The following is an 18,778-nucleotide window of genomic DNA, read 5'->3' as shown; positions in this document are numbered from 1 at the left end:
TAGTCTCTCCAGATCGTCATTACAATCTTTTCACCTGGACAGATGTTAGAATGGCCCCAGGATGCCTTTTGTATTAGAGGATATATTGTTTCAGTTTTGTGAGTGTCCTCACATATTTGTTTTTGTTTGGCTGTGTCCTTCCTTCTTTAACGTTATTAGAGATTGTCTCTACAATTTTGGCAACTGTTACTGTCATATAAGGTCTTCAACCTGTTTAATTTCTGCAAGTCTTTTTGGTTTCTCATACCATGATGGGGGAATGGATCCCATTCCTAAGTAAAAGTATGGTTAAAGTTTGTGAAATTAGTGTTGTTTCAGTCGTTGACGTTAGCCAAAATTGCTCATCGTAGCACCCACAATGTGCCCGGAATTGACTCCTCCTGCAATTCATATGGAGTTACATGTATCGGTAGCATATCTAAGACAGGACTCTAAATTTTTTTATAAGACCCCATTGCTCCTACTGTTACTGGAACTGTCTGGGTATCCTTCTTCCACATTGTCCCCACTTCTGTCTGCAAATCTTATATTTTATAACTTTATGTCTCTCAGAACATGTGACACTGTAATCACTGGGTGCAGCAGTTTCAGTGATCTTGTCCTTTTTCTTGGGCTACTGTATGTTTTTTTTTCTCACATCTCTTTTTTGAACTTTTGGTAATGGGTAATCCCATGTGATATAAACGTTATCATTATCTATAATGCCTTGTGGCTCATGTTTCCAATGCTTCTCAGCTACTTCAATATTGTAATGTTCGCATAATCCCCAATACAACAGCCTTGCCACATTATTAGGCCTTTCAGTATACAGGCCATCTGCCATTAGTGTATTACAGCAAAATGTGTGACTCCTTCCAGTTCTGATTTACAGAACCTGCGTTTGACTTTTTCTCCCACATGTTCAATGGATGTTTTAAAACCAATGCTTACGTAGTCCATTATCCTAGGCCGCTAATATTAACCTTTCATCTTTTGGTATAAATTCACCTCACCTTAACCATTCCTGTCTCATATCCTGATTGACATGAGTTTGTTCCAGGAGTTTTCTGTACTTTCAACTATATTTATGACTTTTCCACATTTCTTGCCTTCTCATCTGATTTTTCTCCTTAAATTCTTTCTATTTTTTTTTGCACTTTCGGCACATTCAGTTGCTGCCTGACTTTTGTCTACTTTTGGTTTGGTTCTATTCCCACTTGACACCAGTATGAAACTAAGCAGGGAGGTCGTCTTATGTTTGTTCTCTTCATGTTTTAAAACTTTCACTATGCTTGAATCTGGTGAGGTCAGCAGATATGTATGCAGTCCTATGATTGCAGATCTGTACATGTAATCAATTTCAAGGAGGCAAATACCGCCTTCAAAATGAGGAAAATGTAATCTTGGTATACACTGATTTTTATATATGTCATTTGAGAAACGTGAAGCATTTTTCTTTTTTTTTTTCTGTGCAACTGATCCAGTGCCTTTTGGGGACAATCACCCCAAAACTGAAGTTAGAATAGGAAGAACAAATTGTTTTTTTTAGCTTGGACTTTGTAGATGTCAAGGCTGTTTTCATTATTAATTTTAGTCTTCTAAAATATTCCTTACTGAGTTTTGTTCACATTTGTTCATGTTTTGTTGTTGTCCCAGACTGATTTTTCTTGGTGCTGCAACTTTTCTGCTTTAAATGTTGCTTTTGCACATTTATCAAGACCAAATGACATTCTTATATCATCAAAGAAAGTTTTGACCACTTGCAGCTGTGTTTTCAGCTCATCTGATGAACTGTTCATTTTTAAATCATCCACAAAAAGATGTGACATCTTTACACTTTGTTGTTTGGGAGCCAAATTGTAACCATGACCTAATCTGTTAAGTAAACAACTTAATGGGTTAAGGGTAAGACAGAAGAGCAGCAGTGATAAAGGGCCACCCTGAAATATTCCCTTTGGAATTTTTTATTCCTGGGATAATAATTTTTTCTTTATCGTGGTTAGCTGTAAAGTAGTTTGCCACTGTTTCAGGTCACAGTTAATATACTTAATCAGTGTAGGATGCATCTTGCACATCTGTAAATACTCCTTTATCCATGAATGTGGGATGCTTGATGAACACACCTTTTTCAAGAACATTACTTATTTGGACTAGAAGTTAAGACATGTCTTGAAAACATGGAAAAGGAGGACAAGACCCTTATAGATTTAGGCATCAAATTTCATCAACCTGGGGGATACAGAGGAATTAACACCAGATGTAATTCAAGCATGGCACACAACACAAGGAAAAATAAACAATATATTGAAAATAAATGTATTGCTTGGGGACATTTACAGAGGTCACAGTCCTCTAAGAAAAGGTCCTCAGCAGTCAGGCAGCCTTGAGTCACCCACATACATCTGTCTCTGTTTTGGAAGTACAGTCTTATTTTCAGGTCAGATTTACCCCATGCATAGGATGTCCTTATATTTGGAGGTATGTCCCTGTTTTCAGGTTTGATCATTCCTTCGCACAATTTTCTGAGTCCTCACTTGTGAATTTTGAAGATGCATAATACACAGAAAACCTTACTACATGATCAACTTACTAGTCAGTGTGCTTTTTTGACAGGTCTTTTTAAGGATAGAAACTATCCTCCAGTCTTCTTCACTTGTATTAGCAAAGAGGTTTGCCTGTGTAGGTCTACCAAATTCCCAATGATAAAGTCTGGTCAGCACGGATAATTCCATGGGTATAAACCACACACTGAACTTCCCTCTCTCCATTTGCAGAGACATGCATGGTATTAAACAAATACTGTGCATCAACTGGAATATTGTCACCAGAAATAAGGAGCTGTCTAATATTTTGGGTTCCCAGCCCACTTCTTGTTATAAAAAAAAAAAAAACAGAACTCTTTGCATCGCTTTTGAAGGGAGGGACCCTCCATTTTTTGTACTATCCAGCTCTTTACAATTTTCCCAACCAGCAGGCTGCTTTCCCTGTGGTGATTGTGTGGCTTGCTCCTTCATTCTCCAAGGTGATCAATACACATTTAAGCATAACAGTTCTTCTGTGACATGTAAAAACAGGTTTAACTGTAACAATACTTCAGTTGTTGGCATTTATGACACTTGTTTGTCTTTTTACATGGCAAAACTATAAGGAGATTGGTGGACCGGATTAAGGAACATAATGCAGCTTTTAGTTCCCAAGATTTGTACTATGTGCTGGGAAAACATAGTGTGTGTTGCCACAATTTTGTAGCATTTCATTTTTTTTGTTTTGGACCAAGTGCTGCCATTTTTTGGTGATTATAATACTCTTCTTGAGGTAATTGAACTTAAGTAGCAGTTGCTCTTAGATGCAGAGTTTCTGCCTGGCTTGAATGAAAGCCTTAATATTAAATGTGCCTTGAGGTGGTGTAGGTGAAGTATTCCCTTCCCTCACCACATAACTATTTAACTTTTCTCTCCACCGAGCTTCATTTCCCTTTGACCAGAGAGTTTACTTTTTGCGAGCAGGTTGTAATACAACTGCAGTCTTTATACTGGGCTGCATTCCTTGCCATATATTTGATTTTATTTCTTAAAGTGAGATTTTCTTTTTTCAATGTGTGTTTTATGTTTTTTTTTTTTTTTTTTTTTTTTTTTTTTTTTTTTTACTGTATTTACTGGAGTGTACTTATTTCCAGATGTGGAGTTTTCGCCTGGCTTTAATGACAGCCTTAACCTTATCTAATCCTTGAGGTAGTGTAGGTGAATCAGTCCTTCTCCCCTCTACAAGGCTATTAAGCTCTTTCTCTCCCTTGAGCCCCACTCCTTCCTGATCAGATAGGTCTTTTACATTTTTATTAGCTTTTTGAAAACAAGGTCATCTTATTGGGTTGCATTCCTTGCTGGACATTTGATTTCATGTTTTAAGTGTGATTAGCAGTTTTTACTGTATTTATTGCAGTGTACTTTTCAGTTTTCTCATTTCTGAGGAAGTTCTTACAATTAAAGAATAAAAGCACTCAAATACACTTGATCTTCATCTAGCTAATTTGTTTGTTTTGTAAACATTATAACTGTACTTGTGTCCTTTGGTAGAGGTCTGTTTGTAACTGAAACTGATGTGTCTGTATCAGTCATTACATTATTCCATAATTCCTTTCCCCGTAACATTGAAATATGCATGGTCTGCCATCGTTCTCTACCTTAATTAAACAATGTCAAATAAATATTCCGAAAATCAATTTCTGTAACACTAGTAACAAAATTGACTTGAGTTATGTATGTATTTTTTCTTTATTTTGCCCTTAAGTCTGTGCATCATTTATGCTGGTATTTATTGTATCAGATCGATCTGTTTCTGAAGAATTGCTATCCATCTCTGCCCCCCCCCGCACACACACACACACACACACACACACACACACACACACACACACACACACACACACACACAGTGTACTGTTTGCATTGGCTTATTTGCATCTGAAATTATACCAATAACATTAACCTGAGACACTGAAAATGTTTGCTCTGTGTTCTGTCCTGAAATCTTCATGTCATGTCATGTCATGTATGCAGGCTGCATTCGTGTTCGCTATTTACCTCTGCATTATGAATTGTCTATGCTGTAGCATTTACACTGATTTTTGACAATTATAAAAAAGAATTTGTTACAATTTGCACATTATTTAAATCTAAAACCATGCTGAAATTGTCATTTCTGTAAACAATGATTCATGCTGAAGTTACTCGGTTACCTTACTCACCACTGCATGTTTCTGCATTTTAAACCTTTTGTTTTCTAGAAAGCTTTAACATTCATGAACTGATAAGGCTAAAAGCTACTAGCTACATTTCAGGAACACTGTTTAGTAGCTGACTGCTTAGATTTGTTTTTTACATTTACTGTCTGGCTTAGATATAAAATCCATTCTCATAAAAATGAATGCCTATGTGACAGATATACTGAAAGAGCATTGAGTTGTTAGCCAGTCATTTCACAACTTTTTCAAACTTCCTTTTGTAAATATTCCCTTGCCTCTCTGACATCACACTGGTACCTTGCAGAATTGTCTTCTTTCTTTGAGATACTGAAGTGATTCTGCTAAAGTTTTCTGATAGTTTGAAGTAATATTCTTAAGGCACACTGTTACAGTTTAAAACTGCCTTTATACTGTTGACCTACTCACTACAGGTTTTTAGATTTGTCAAATTGCTATGTGGTGCTGGGAATCACTTTAACTGTAGTATTTTCTCCAAGAGGCATGTTGGTCACCATCGTTAGAAATTAACCTGAGGTAAAGATATCATCCCAGGCCAAGGACAACCATAAGGCCTTCTTTAGCTATGTCCAAAACCTTAAAGGTAACACACATCAGTGTGCCAAACTACAGATAAATGGCGCCATATTCAGGGAATTGGGAGATGTAGCATATTTTTGGATGACAAATTCAGCTCCAACTTTACCCCATCTGACGCCCAACCACCTCCATGAAAAACAATCTAAAAAAAAAAGAGATGTGTATAAGTGGGTGATAGCTACACTTGTTACATATACATATTCTCCTAGTTGTTAGAAAGAAAGTAACAATGAATGTTAAATGATTACTTTGTTTTTCCTGCACTTGTGAATGAATAAGGTTGGCAGGGTCTTGAGAACAGTATTTGCATATTCGATTGTTTAATTGATAAATTGAAAACCTAATGAGTTAAGTTCCCGCCTATTTTACTTTAAAATAGAGAGTTTTGGTTTTAAAAGTTATCTGATGAAGCATAGTTGTATCTATTATCAACTTTTTTGTTACATGGAATAAAGATACAAAGTTTTAAATCTACTTTTGCATCAAGGACTAAGGAGTTTTATTTCAAAGCTTATCGTGGTGAGACCAGTTTCTTCTTTTTGTGTGAAATACCATCTAACATAACCCCTCAAACTGCCATTATGGAGCAGGTCTTAAAGATGCTCTCTAAGGCCAAGAATACAGCTTTGATGGGTCCCAATACTGCACCAGGATTACCTCCTAAACATCCTGAAATATGACTTGACAGGGACACTGGATTCAGTTTAACCATAGTCTCCAAATAGACTCCATGCCACATGAATGCAAGACCACAAAGGTCATCTCTCTACATAAGGGCAGGCCATCAAAAGATCCCAGGAACTGCATACCCATTAGTCTGACTTTTCTCATATGCAAAGCCATGGAAAGAATTATAATGGAACTGATTAGCAATGACATAGGAAACCTTCTGACACTGGACCCAACCCAGTTTGGTTTTGTCAAAGGTGACTCATATCTATTGAACCTGTTGGACTTCTTTGAGATCATCTCTGAGGTAAATGAGGCAAAATGGTGCATAGTGCCTGTCTTGACCTGGTTAAGACATTTGATATAACACCTTGCTCAGTCTTTGTAAACAAATTCATGAAATTAGGCTCAAACCCCAATGTAACCTGCAGGATAGCCAGCTAGCTCATGGATAGGACTCAGTAGGGTTAGGATTGGAGAGACCACTTTGACAAAGAGTCTGATCACCAGTAGAGTCCGCCAGGCCTCTGTGCTGGGTCTGCTCTTCTTCATCATCTTTTTCTTGGAAGTCAAGGCCAATGTCATGGACCTTTGGCTTACCAGCACAAGATACAGAATTTTACAGGAAGATCTAACATTGGCAAATGACTGGTACAAAAGCCATAGCTTAAAACTCAATGTGAAGTAATGCATAATAGTTCATCTTGGGAAGATGGCCACCCCAGGAAACCACCTCATCAGTAAACCAGCCTTAAAAGTTGACAAAATAGTTATGGATTTAGGAACCCATGTTGATAGTAACCTGGCCTTTAACAAACATGTGTCCAAGATAATAATTAATCATTATATGTAACTGAAATTATAAATAAAGGCATGGCATCTAGTTCCAGAGAAGTCATCATCCCTCATCAGACCTGTCATTATATATAATGCTTACTTCGGTATGTACCTGGCCAGGCACAAACAACAACTGGAACATCCACAGAGGTTCCTCACAAAAAGAATACAGGGTGAAAACACAATACCCTGTGCAGATTAACGTATAGCCCTATCCCTATGCTCTGTTTCCTACAGACTGCTGCGTGGTAATGTATGCCTGGCATACAACTAATCCTTGGGTCTGCCATGATGGACCTTTTGCATATTCACAAAATGAGCAGCATCAGAACTACTAGATCCAAGGATTTAAACTTTGCTTGTGATTTAAATAGGCATGTTAGAGGGATATGAATGTATCTCAGAAAATTTCCATTCTCTGGAATAGGCTTCCCATCCCTGTGAAGCAGAGCCATTCCCAAAACCTATTCAAGTATAACCCTGACCAGTGGATGGGAAATCAAAAATTCACCCCTGGTCTAACACTTATGTCTTTGATAGGCAGAGGTAGCAGTTATATCATGCTGTCACTAACATATACCCTTTAAAACAACCTCTAAGGCAAAATAGCCTGTGGGATACATTTAGGTTGCATGGATTGGCTTATAAAGGTCCCTTATAGTCATTACCTTAGTATATATACAGATGAACCTATGATCCTATGTCTGCAGCTGTAATTTCCAGGGCTGTACTGAACAAGTGCCAAATATCTTCTTGCACCTTTCTGAATAAAAATTTCAATTCAAAGGAACTCTGATAGATGGTCTCTTATGAAACATGTAGTGACCAGCAAAATACAGTAATTTTAGCAGCATATAGTGGAGGTAAATATTGTCATATATTACTGAAACTGTCTCAAATGACAGCACAGATGAACTGAACCAGACTGAAGCTTTTGTAACTGAAGATTGCAATCTGAATACTCAGACTTATGTTGCTCTGAAAATTGTATTAAACTGACCTTTTATAACTCTGAACTGTTCTTTCCTTGGAACTTCTGAACTGAGTTCTGTCTTGAAAGTATTTATCTTAATACCAAATCCTTGTAAATTTCCTACCCAGCTTTACATACCTCCTCAACCTTGGTTCCCACGCCTTGTACCATCTAAATAAGATATTAATGCAGGTGCCTGTCTCTGATCTGTCTGTTTTTTTATCTTTCCAAGGTCTTTGACACACCAAAATGTTCAGCAAATGTTTTTAGCAAGTCTCATCCTTATCAGTGTTTTAACATGAAGGTTATTTCACTGAGCTTATTTGTGTCCTTCAGTGAAACTATATTTAGCAAAGCTGTATGTAAAATGTGAACTATAAAATGAAGATAAAGGCATGCTTTAATATGGCTTATTCTCTATGCCTGTGCAAAGAGAATGCTATATTTATGTAGGATTTATTCTGGCAAAACTATATTTATGTGACACCAGTATGTCATTATTCATTGTCTTTAGTGATTTGCCAGAAAATCACCACATTTATGAAGATCATCCCAAAAATATGAGGCAAGATCTGTTATTCTATGAAAATTTGGACAGTTGAGAGGTATGTGGGAAGCTGATTCTAGGGATGGGTCAGACATTGAAAGGCATTAAGACTGCCAAGTACAAGTTTCAGAAGGCAGTGGATGCTACTAAAGTGTTCATGGTCCTGGCTTTACAACTGCCCTTAAGGTGATGGAATTGACTAAGAACAATCTGTCGCAGTATGTGTGAGGCAAAATTTATTATAGAAGTCACCAGCAGTCCTACTGATAATTCCGGTTTACTCATGGCCTTACAGTCTAATGGTGACAACATTTGCTAAAATGGCACAATTGCTGCAGTTATATAATAACATTGTTTCTTACCCTTTTCTTTAAACAGGTCCATTGTATAATAGTAGTCTTCATGGTTGTGTCTGGAGGAACACATGTTCATATGTGAGTTCTAGGCAATCAGTCTGCAGACCATTACAAGCCTAACTCGAAAACCATATTTAAGAATTCCCTCTAGCCTCTGAGGATGAGATGAGATGAGATAGACTGAGGGAGAATTTGAGGCTGCCCATCCAGTTAACTAGGTTTACCTTGAATGTGGGAAAGATGCTACTTTGCTTGATATGTAGTGGGAGTTTGTTCCAGAGGTGAGGGATATGTTGATATGAATCTGGCCAATGTTGTTTATTTATCTGCTGATGAAGGTTTAGTTCCTTTAACCAAGTATGTGTGGTACCACTAGTTCTGTGAAGGAATAGGATGTTAAATACAGATGGATCTTTCATTGGCTTGGAAGGTTAGACATAAATCTCCACTGAACTGTCTGTAAGAGACAGTACAGCGAAAGAGCTAACATTCTCTCCCGATAACTAATATTTTTGAAGCCAATGATCTTTTTAGTTATGAGTCTCTGAGGCTTTTCAAAATATGTGATATTTTTTGACAAATAAATGCCAAAAGGTGCGTTATATTCAATAATGGGACTGATAAGGTAACACTTCTTTGGATCTAGTGGAGATGCGTTTGGAAATTAGATGGGCTAGATAAAAGGCTTTCCAGACTATTGTGGAGACATAAGGGTCAAATAATAAGGAATTATCAACAAGAATGCCTAGATCCCTTACAACAGTGTTGATTGGAAGGGTGCCTCTCCTATATGTTAAGTGAAACTGCACACCCTATGTACTGAACATTTTCATATACAGTAATATGCGTTACAACAAAGCTCTACATTTTCTACCCCTGATATTGTGGCATTGAATGAGTACATGGATTTTGTATAACAGACATTTTTCTACGTGTAAAAAAACAGGATTCATGTGAAAAGTCCATGAACAGATAAAAGAGTGTATTGGCCAGATATGGATCTATTTGTATGTGTATTATGGCTCTACTTCTATTTGTTTTTATTTTTTCCCCTCAAACTTGTCATCAGAATCTTAATGGCAGGAAGTTTGTGTGTTTCACTATTTATTGAAATGGATATTTTTCCATTTGGCAGTTGCAAATTACTACCACTAAGAAGATTCCATTTTGCCTGTCACATGCTCTTGTTTGATGGCTATTTTCAAAAGTGCTGCATAATGTAGTTTACTTCCTGTTAACCTAAATCACAAAGTCAGCATAAGGTATCTGGATGAAATGTCAGATTTCCTTTTGTATTTATGTAGCCAGGCATTCTGTCTAAAAGATATTTCAGAAAGAAGAGTACTATGTAGAGCATTATATTAACCCCGGGGGTTGCCCACATATGCCTTCACAGAACTTCATAGCAAGTTCATCTCTTCTTCTTCTTATCAGAAAGATAAAAATTTCAAACATCAAACCTGACTCTTAATCAGCACTGATATTTCCTTACCAAATGGGAAATTGTTAAGCATATTAGAACCAGCAATGGGAGTTTGCCACCACACATCAGCTATATCATGGAGATGTTGGCAAGATGAGTTCTAATGGGGCCTTTCTATTGGCAGAGACCTGTATTATTAAAAATATAAGGGACCTAGGTCTGCTGGAGACAGAGTATTTGACCCTTTTAAACTAAAGGCTCGTAAACTGGTCTGACAGTATAATCAGGGTAAGTTTATTGTTTATAGAAGCTGTGTATTTTGTAAGTCTCCTACTAGTCATGGTATAAAATGCAGGTTCTGCACTACTGAAGTTGAACCAATTGCACATGTTATGGTGGGTTATGATATACTTAGAAATAAGGCTCTGCATAATAAAGGACGCAGATAAAATGGCAAGGCCTATTCACCGGAAATGTGTGCAAGTACTTTACTGTAGAAGTAGTAGGGGAAGTAACAGAAATGTGAGCATTGAAGTATTACAGAAAATGTACTTATCATGAGATCCCCCCTTTCCAACTTTAAAGAAAGTTTAAGTGACTAAACTGAATGTATTAAAAAAAACAAAGGTAATCTGAATGTCTCCTTTATTTGTTCTTCAGACAGTTTGGCAGTGATTCATGCTGCTGTGTCCTCTTACCTGGACTGCTGTAATGCCCTGTAACTCAGGCTAGCAGATTGTGATTTGGCATGGTGAATGTATGCATGTGTCTATTTATTTTTCTTTTGTTTGCTGGGTAGGAAGACTGATCAACAACCCTTTTCAGCCACACACCATGCCAAATAGAAAATGCATCACCATAGATATAAATACAAGTAGATACAGCAATAACCAGATTATCATGTAAAAGAACAGTGAGCAAAAACCATCACTATCTATGAACAGTATTATAGTTAACATCATAACAGCATAAATACTAGTAGAAACAATTTTAACAGATTGTTCTATAAAAGAAAGATGATCAGAAACCAACATTGTATAAGAACAGTTGCATATGTAATTGTAGAAGAGCAGATAATGTTGAGCTACTTCAGTACAATGAGTAAGATAATTGCAAATTAATAGTAAATACAAAGGATAAGACAAAATAAAAAAAGGGTCATTGAGCAGGAGTTATGCAGTTACAGTTGCTACAAAATTCTAGAACCAAGCCTTAGTAGCTCCTCTTTTCAATTGTGTTACATTTTTGCATTGGGTCTCTGCACTGCTTGCCGGTAACTGCCAACTTGGTGTTTATGATACTAATTTTGACTTTTAATCGCCGGCATTGTCTGGGTTCAGGCCCCTTATAACCCAGCTTGCCTAGTAAAGTCATCAGACAAGGGGCTACTGATAGTGCCTAGTAGTCATCTTGAGACCTCCAATAAGCTGACCATTATCCACCTACAGTTTTTCCTGCCATCATTGTTTTCTACAGGACCAAATGAAGCCAGCATTATGTGGTCCGTTACTTTTTTTCAAAATTGCAAGGGTTTTTTTTAGATTTTTTTTGAAGATATTGCCATCTTCATTATCAGTCAAAACAATGAAATACTGCTTTGAATTCCTGTAGGGACACTTTATGCATCTTTTAAGCCAATGAAAGGTCCAACCGTATTTAACATCCTAATCCTTCACAGAACTAGTGGCATCTCAGATACTTGGCAAAGGGAACTAAACCTTAATCAGCAGATAAATTAAGTTGGTGTGACAGATTCATATCCCAGTCATACGAAATTAGCCACGTTCCCTGATGTAGGATACAGATGCAAACCTTACTTCTGAATGTCATTAAAATGTCATATTTACAGGATGTTCTGTTTAAATTCATATGAAAATGTTGTCAATATTCATGTATGCTTGACTCTTGGGAATACGGTTCCTATCCTTGGAACTAGCTCAGTCGTTACATAGCTCGTGCAAGCCAAAAACTCTCGATCTAAGACTTTACCCACAATATCCCTCTGCATATTACCTCTAATCTTGTTTACCACTTTTGCTGCAAGATGCGGCAGCCAGTTTCTCTCACTGCTAAGTAAAAACGTTCTTATTTTTTCATTGATATTCCTGTCTAATCTTATATATATTTTTTTTTTGTTCTGTGCTCCTTCTACCCATTTTTCCTTGGTGAGTGAGTGTGCTTCCTTTTACCTTATGGTATTTCTTTTGTACCATTATTGGTAGTACCACTCTCTTTTTCTCTACCTCTTTAGGTAACTTTTGACTTACCATTGTTGGTAGTTTTCCTTCCCTGTGTGTGTGTGTTTTCTGCCTGTTGACCTTCATTTTGTTTGTTCTGTCAACATGGTGGATAAATCAAAAGGCACTACTGGCATTAAAGAGTGCTGGGATTGTGAACGGAAGATGCCCAGTTCCGACAGGCATTCTTCCTATGTGTATTATTTAGGCCTGGCTAATCTCCAACTAGACCTGCACTATTTGTCAGGCATTCCGTAACTGGGTCTTAGTCAAAAGAAAGAATAAATTAATTTTGAAAGGTCTAATTAAGTCTTCCTTTGAGGAGGCTATATCCAAGACCGACACATCCCCCTCTCAATCTGATCTTGGACTTCAGAAAAGCCACTCGGTGCCAACATCTCCTTTGGCTCCAGTAGCAAAAAAGCATAAGCCTTCTGCTTCCACCACTCCAGCAGAACCAGAGGCTAAGGTTTGAAAATTCTCAGAACCCACTACCTCGGCATTGTCTACTATGGCAGCACAGACCTCTGTGCTGGTCACATCGATACCGACAGCTTCAGCTTCCCTGTTGGTACCAACTCCTTCTACCATGCTTCCACAATTGTCAGAACCTCCTTCAGTGCCAAAAACAGACATTCTTATCACATGCAGGACAAAGTATTCACCCTCTACTGACCCTTTGTGGGGCAGCTCCCAAGTCCCTTTCTTGACAGACCTGAATCCCCCTCAGACGTTTCTGTCCATTCCTCCAGGTGTCTAACTGAAGTCGACATTGTGAGGTTGGTGGATAAACTCCTAGTGGCCAGTGATTCTGTTTCTTCACAAAAACATAGAAAATGGCAAAACTTCAAACCACATCAAAAAAACGACAAGGAAATCCACTGGCAGGACAAGCAGTTCTTTTATTACATCCGTTCTGGTACCTCAGCTTCTCGCCTTCTGTTGGAACATTTTTAACCTCCAAATGTCTCCCTTGTATACCAATCCTTACCAACAGTAATTCAATTAAAATTTCCCAATCAAATAATTATTACATTAATTACATCATTAATTAGATACCTTACTACAAAACCAGTTTTTAAAGTGCAAACAGACTGAAAAAAGTGCTTTTTAAACTCTCAGATATTGCCCCTATGAAATGCAATTTCATTCATTGAAAGCCAACAATTAATATGCATACAACTGTAATACTATAATTTTACAAATAGTTTTTTCCTTATAAATATATTAAATACACTCAACATTAAATGCATCCAGTGTAAATACATCAAATATCAAATATTAAATGCCTACACAATATAAAATTGATAACCTTATAAATAACACAAATCTATATTTATTCCTTCCTCTGGATATAAGATTTTAACGTATAATAAAATGTAGTAAAATATAGACCAAAATTTTAAGAAATTTTATGCATTCTTTTGAGTTTGATTTTCTAACTTTTGTGAATATTCATATGTACTACTAAGCTATATTAAATATTCAAATTATTTTCCAAATTCATTCCCTGGGATATAAAGTGTGAAAATTAATAGTCATATGACTCTCCAGTCTGTTTAACTGCTGTTTGAAATTACCACCTATGGATGTCGGATGTGCCATAATGCTGAAAAATAAATTCTTATCCAACCCTTGATGTTTTGACAAGAAGTGCATGGCAACTGGACTTTCAGGTTTTTGCCTTTTCACATCCCCCAAATGCTCCATGATGCGCACTTTAGCCTTCCTGGTAGTTTGACCAATGCACCAGAAAGTGGGGTCACAGTCACATCCTATGATGTAAATCACTCCACAGCTGTCACAGTTATAATGCTCATTGGCCCTATATAATCTGGGGTCTATATTATAAAAACAAACGCTTACCTTATCGAATCCCTAAACGTCGACCTGTCCTCATCGAACCACAAAAACGCAGAATGCCCTAAACCGCAAAATTCAAAACATCGAACTATCATACTTGTCTCACCCAACTGCCTGCTACATACTACCTACACAAACAAACTAAATAAACCACATACATACACTAACCAAATCCCTACTTCTAACCCTAAACTAAACCCTACTTCTAACCCTATACTAAATCTTACATATACCACCAAGTATGCACTTAACTTAACCCACACCCTAACCCTAACGTCCGTAACTATCGCACACTTACCTTAAAAAGCTAAACCCAATCAAACTAAATAATCAACACACATACACTTAACAATACCCTGCACTAAATCTAACATACATTGCCATCCATGTACTTACCTTAACCTGCACCCTAACCGTAAGGTCCGTAACTATCGCACACTTACCTTGCGGAGCTATACTGCAGAAGGCCAACCATGACGATTCGACATTTCCGGTTTCGCTCTTCTGGAAGTTCGATGATTTTGCATTTCGATAAGGATGGGTCAGCGTTTGGGGATTCGATAAGGTAAGCATTCAACTTACTAATAGTGAACCCATAATCTGCCATTAATCTTTGTACCATCTAAATTTTTAACCCTGTGACATACTGAACATCTTCCGCAGCAGTAAGTTCCTACTATTTTACCTGTGGTATCAGAACGTCTTGATTTTAAAACTCTCCTATTCAGCAATTCTTTTAAATTACAAAACCTGCCATAGGAAAAAGTTATATGTTTTGAAAATAAACATCCAGTTGAAACATCATCACTTGCTATTTTCCAGGCTTGCCTGCCAATTTTCTCCAAAATGGGAGAAAGAAAAATCAGAGTATCTAGTAACAAAAAAATTTTTAACATTTCAAGTTGTTCTACCATATTGATTAAAGTCATTCCTACCTCTCATTTCACCTGTATTTGTAACTTTATTTTTAGCCTTTTGTAGTATGTGATCATTATATCCTCTACTCTGTAATCTGGTGTATGTCTCATCCAGATTAATTTCTTTTAAATCTACTTCAGAAGTATTGGTTAAAAATTCTTTTAAATTCACCGTATGGTAATGAAATAATCAGATGAGGGGGATGCATGCTAGTTGCGTGTTAGAAATTATTGACTGCTGTGGGCTTCCTGTAAGGTTTGTGCTGTACCTTTTATGCAGCATCAACATAAAATGTGACATCGAAAAAAGAAATACTGTTCATACCAATTTCCCAAGTAAATTTCAACCCATGTGATTTATTGTGTAAAATTTCCATAAATTTTACAAATTCTGCCTGTTCACCTTTACATAAATAATAAATCATCTATGTATCTTTTGTAGTACACTACATTTCTCACAAAATATTCCTGTAGTGTCATAAACTTGATTTTCAAATTCTCCCATATAAACTATGGCATACGATGAGGCAAAAGGTGCCCCCATCGCAGTTCCCCTAGTTTGCAAAAATAATTCCTTTTTCCATATAAAGTAATTATGTGTAAGACAAAATTCAAGTAAGGTCAACATAAACGTAGAACGTGGCCCTTCTCCCAATTTTTTAGCCATTGCTTCCATACCCCATCTTATGTTGATGTTAGAATATAAAGCGGTAACATCCACTGTTACCCAAAAATAACCATCTTTCCATTCCAAACTTAACAGTTCCTGACAAACTTGTTGAGTATTCTTAACATGTGAGGGGATGGTGGCCAACTGTTTTTTTAAAATGCAAATCCAAAAAAATGTTAACATTTTCAAGGAAAGACCCAATCCCAGAAATAATGGGTCTTCCAGGTGGTTTAAACATACTCTTGTGAATCTTAGGGATGGCATACATAAACGGATGCCTGGGTGTCTTGAACATCAGTTTTTGGACATCTTTATATTTCAAGAAACCAAACCTTTCTCCACGTTCCAATAAATCTTCCAACTCTGATACAAATCTATTTAACGGTTTGTATTGTAATTTAACGTAGTATCCCTCCTCAGATAATATATTTGAAACCATTTCATCATATTGCAAAATACTCATGACCACCCACTTACCTCCTTTATCAGCAGTTTTGTATACTACCCCATTCAAATTGGATCTAAGTTCTTGTAGGGCCAACCATTCCTCCTTCTTCAGATTATATGATTCAAAATTCTTAACAAACTGACCATAAACATATTCCATTTTTTACACACTAAACTTTCAAAGATGTTTATAGCTGGACTGTTTTTGGGGGGCATAAAATTACTTTCTGAATTAAGTCTGGGCATTTCCAAACAACCATATCCAGTAAAAAAAAGGTTCAGATGTAACATTACTACTTGGGTTACCAAGTAAGTCCCTTTCATCCAAGCCTATACATGCTTCAAATATTTCACTGTCATAAATGCTAAGATTTAATAACTCATCTTCATCAGAAGATTCCATGCCATTTAACCCCCCCATCCACAAAAGATGCATCAGATTTTTGAAATAATACTTTAAGATTTAACTTTCAGCAGAATTTTTTAACATCATTAATCATATCAACCAAGGGTGGAATTCTAGTAGGTACAAATTTTGCAAACAGACTGAAAAAAGTGCTTTTTAAACTCACAAATATTGCCCTTATGGATTTGTAGTAAGGTATCTAATTAATGATGTAATTAATGTAGCAATTATTTGATTGGGAAATATTCATTGAATTATTATTGGTAAGGATTGGTATATAAGGGAGACATTTGGAGTTTAAAAATGTTCCAACAGAAGGCGAGAAGCCGAGGTACCAGAACGGATGTAATAAAAGAACTGAATGTCCTGCCAGTGGATTTCCTTGTCATTGTTTTGATGTGGTTTGAAGTATTTCTGTTTCTTCCCGGACCCCTCTCCCTTCTGGAGTTGGGGAGTTTTCTCCCAGGACTCCACCAAATCTTTCTCCACTAAACCTCTTCTAAGTGCTTAGAGCATCCGACTCCGATCCCCCTGGTTTCAGCTACTCGGGTGCTGACAGCTTTTTTCCCTTCAGTTCCAGGATCTGCCTTGACTCTCTCAGTTCCTTTGGAACCAATGCACTCCCAGGGCTGTAGCTCCACTGTTGGGTCTGAGGGTTCTGGATTGGCTCTAGTTTTTATTCTGAGTCATCCTTGACTCTCAGAATCTCGGCTGATGTAGGCTGTGCCTCAGCTTCTTGCTTTGAGGGTGAGCCTCTGGGAGTGAGGTGTGATCTTGGTTCCTAGATTGCCCTTCTCGGTTCTGGGCTCCCATCCCTCTTCGGGGGGGGGGGTTATGCCTTCCAGGTTATGGAGAGAGGGCATTAGCCTTTGCAGGCTTTCATCTGCCCCTTGCTGTGTCAGTTTTTTCCCAGGACTCCCTCTTGCCCAGAGCTGCCACCAAACTTCATGCCTGGACAGTGAGCACCTAAGCTGCAAGATACCCCTGCACAGGGCCCCTCTTCTACTGAGTCCTTCTCAGAGATTCCCACTGAGGAGCCACCTAGGAAAAAGACGTCCAAGAGGAAACACTTATTACCCTGAGGAATCTGTTACAGAAGACACAGACTTCAATGATGTGGAGGGTTCCCCATGGACACTCCCAGAAGATGTCTCCTTCCGAGACATTCTAGAAATTCTGAAACAGAGGGATAACTGGAAGCCCAAACACCCTACCTTTGAGGTGTTGATGTACTTGCAGGCTTTTGGTGCTCACCAATCTACTTCTTGGGTGACCCCCTCCTGCTGGCAATATTATTAAATCGATTGTGCAGCGGGCTTGGAAGTTTCCTGACTCCATAGAGCCAATTACGTGGAGACCAGATAAAATGCTCTTCATCTCCAGAGGACCATCAGCATTGGTCTAAGTGGTTAGCAGTAGATGCTATTGTGGTGGCGGTGGCCACCAAAAAGGAACTAGCTGAAGAGAGTTCCACTGTTCATCCCCCTAATCGAGAGTCCAAGGTGATGGACAGATTCTGAAAGTGGATGTAGCTTCATCAACCTTCACTTTAAGGTCCTTGAATTTTATGGCACATTTCACTAGTCTCCAGAGGGATCTGATCAAGGAGTTATCTGATACCCTAGCAGGAACTGTGTCTTAGGAGGTCCAGGGTAATGTGGCTTCACAGCTAGCCACCCTGGAGTATATTTCCAACTCGTCCATAAGGCTGATTGCACATGCAACCGAAGGGACGACCAGGGCAGCAGGTTCAGGCATTGCCATAAGGTGTCACACCTGGCTGTGCCTGTGTGAGTTTGAGGAGCTATTTCAGTCTTCCTTCACCAATGGTCCTTGTGACGGTGGTTCCTTATTTGGCCCCAAAGTCAAAGAAACTCTAGACGGGTGCGAGAAAGGTGGAAAGACCCTATCTGCAGTGGGCATATGTTTTTCTGCTCCCCAATGATCCTACTCCAGTAATCAGAGGAGTGGGAAGATGTGGTTCAAAAAATTCCAACTGCCTTTTCAGAACACACGTGGTGGTGGCTCCCCTCAGGGCAGAAGGGGGAGCTATATTGGAAAATGCTGACACTGAGGCACAGGTGGCCAGAAAAATCAGGGTTCTAGAGATTCCTTC

At 38.0% G+C, this 18,778-nt stretch overlaps 1 protein-coding gene across 3 annotated transcripts in view; it reads left to right on the top strand.

The window, feature by feature from the left end:
* Positions 1-18,778, top strand: part of CHN1 (chimerin 1) — a 1,979,161-nt gene that overhangs the window by 519,584 nt on the left and 1,440,799 nt on the right. The window lies entirely within an intron of this gene.

Source organism: Protopterus annectens, chromosome 6.part1 (assembly GCF_019279795.1).
Source record: "Protopterus annectens isolate FY-2018-M chromosome 6.part1, PAN1.0, whole genome shotgun sequence".
NCBI lineage: Eukaryota > Metazoa > Chordata > Ceratodontiformes > Protopteridae > Protopterus > Protopterus annectens.
This window is presented reverse-complemented; position numbering and strand designations above follow the sequence as displayed.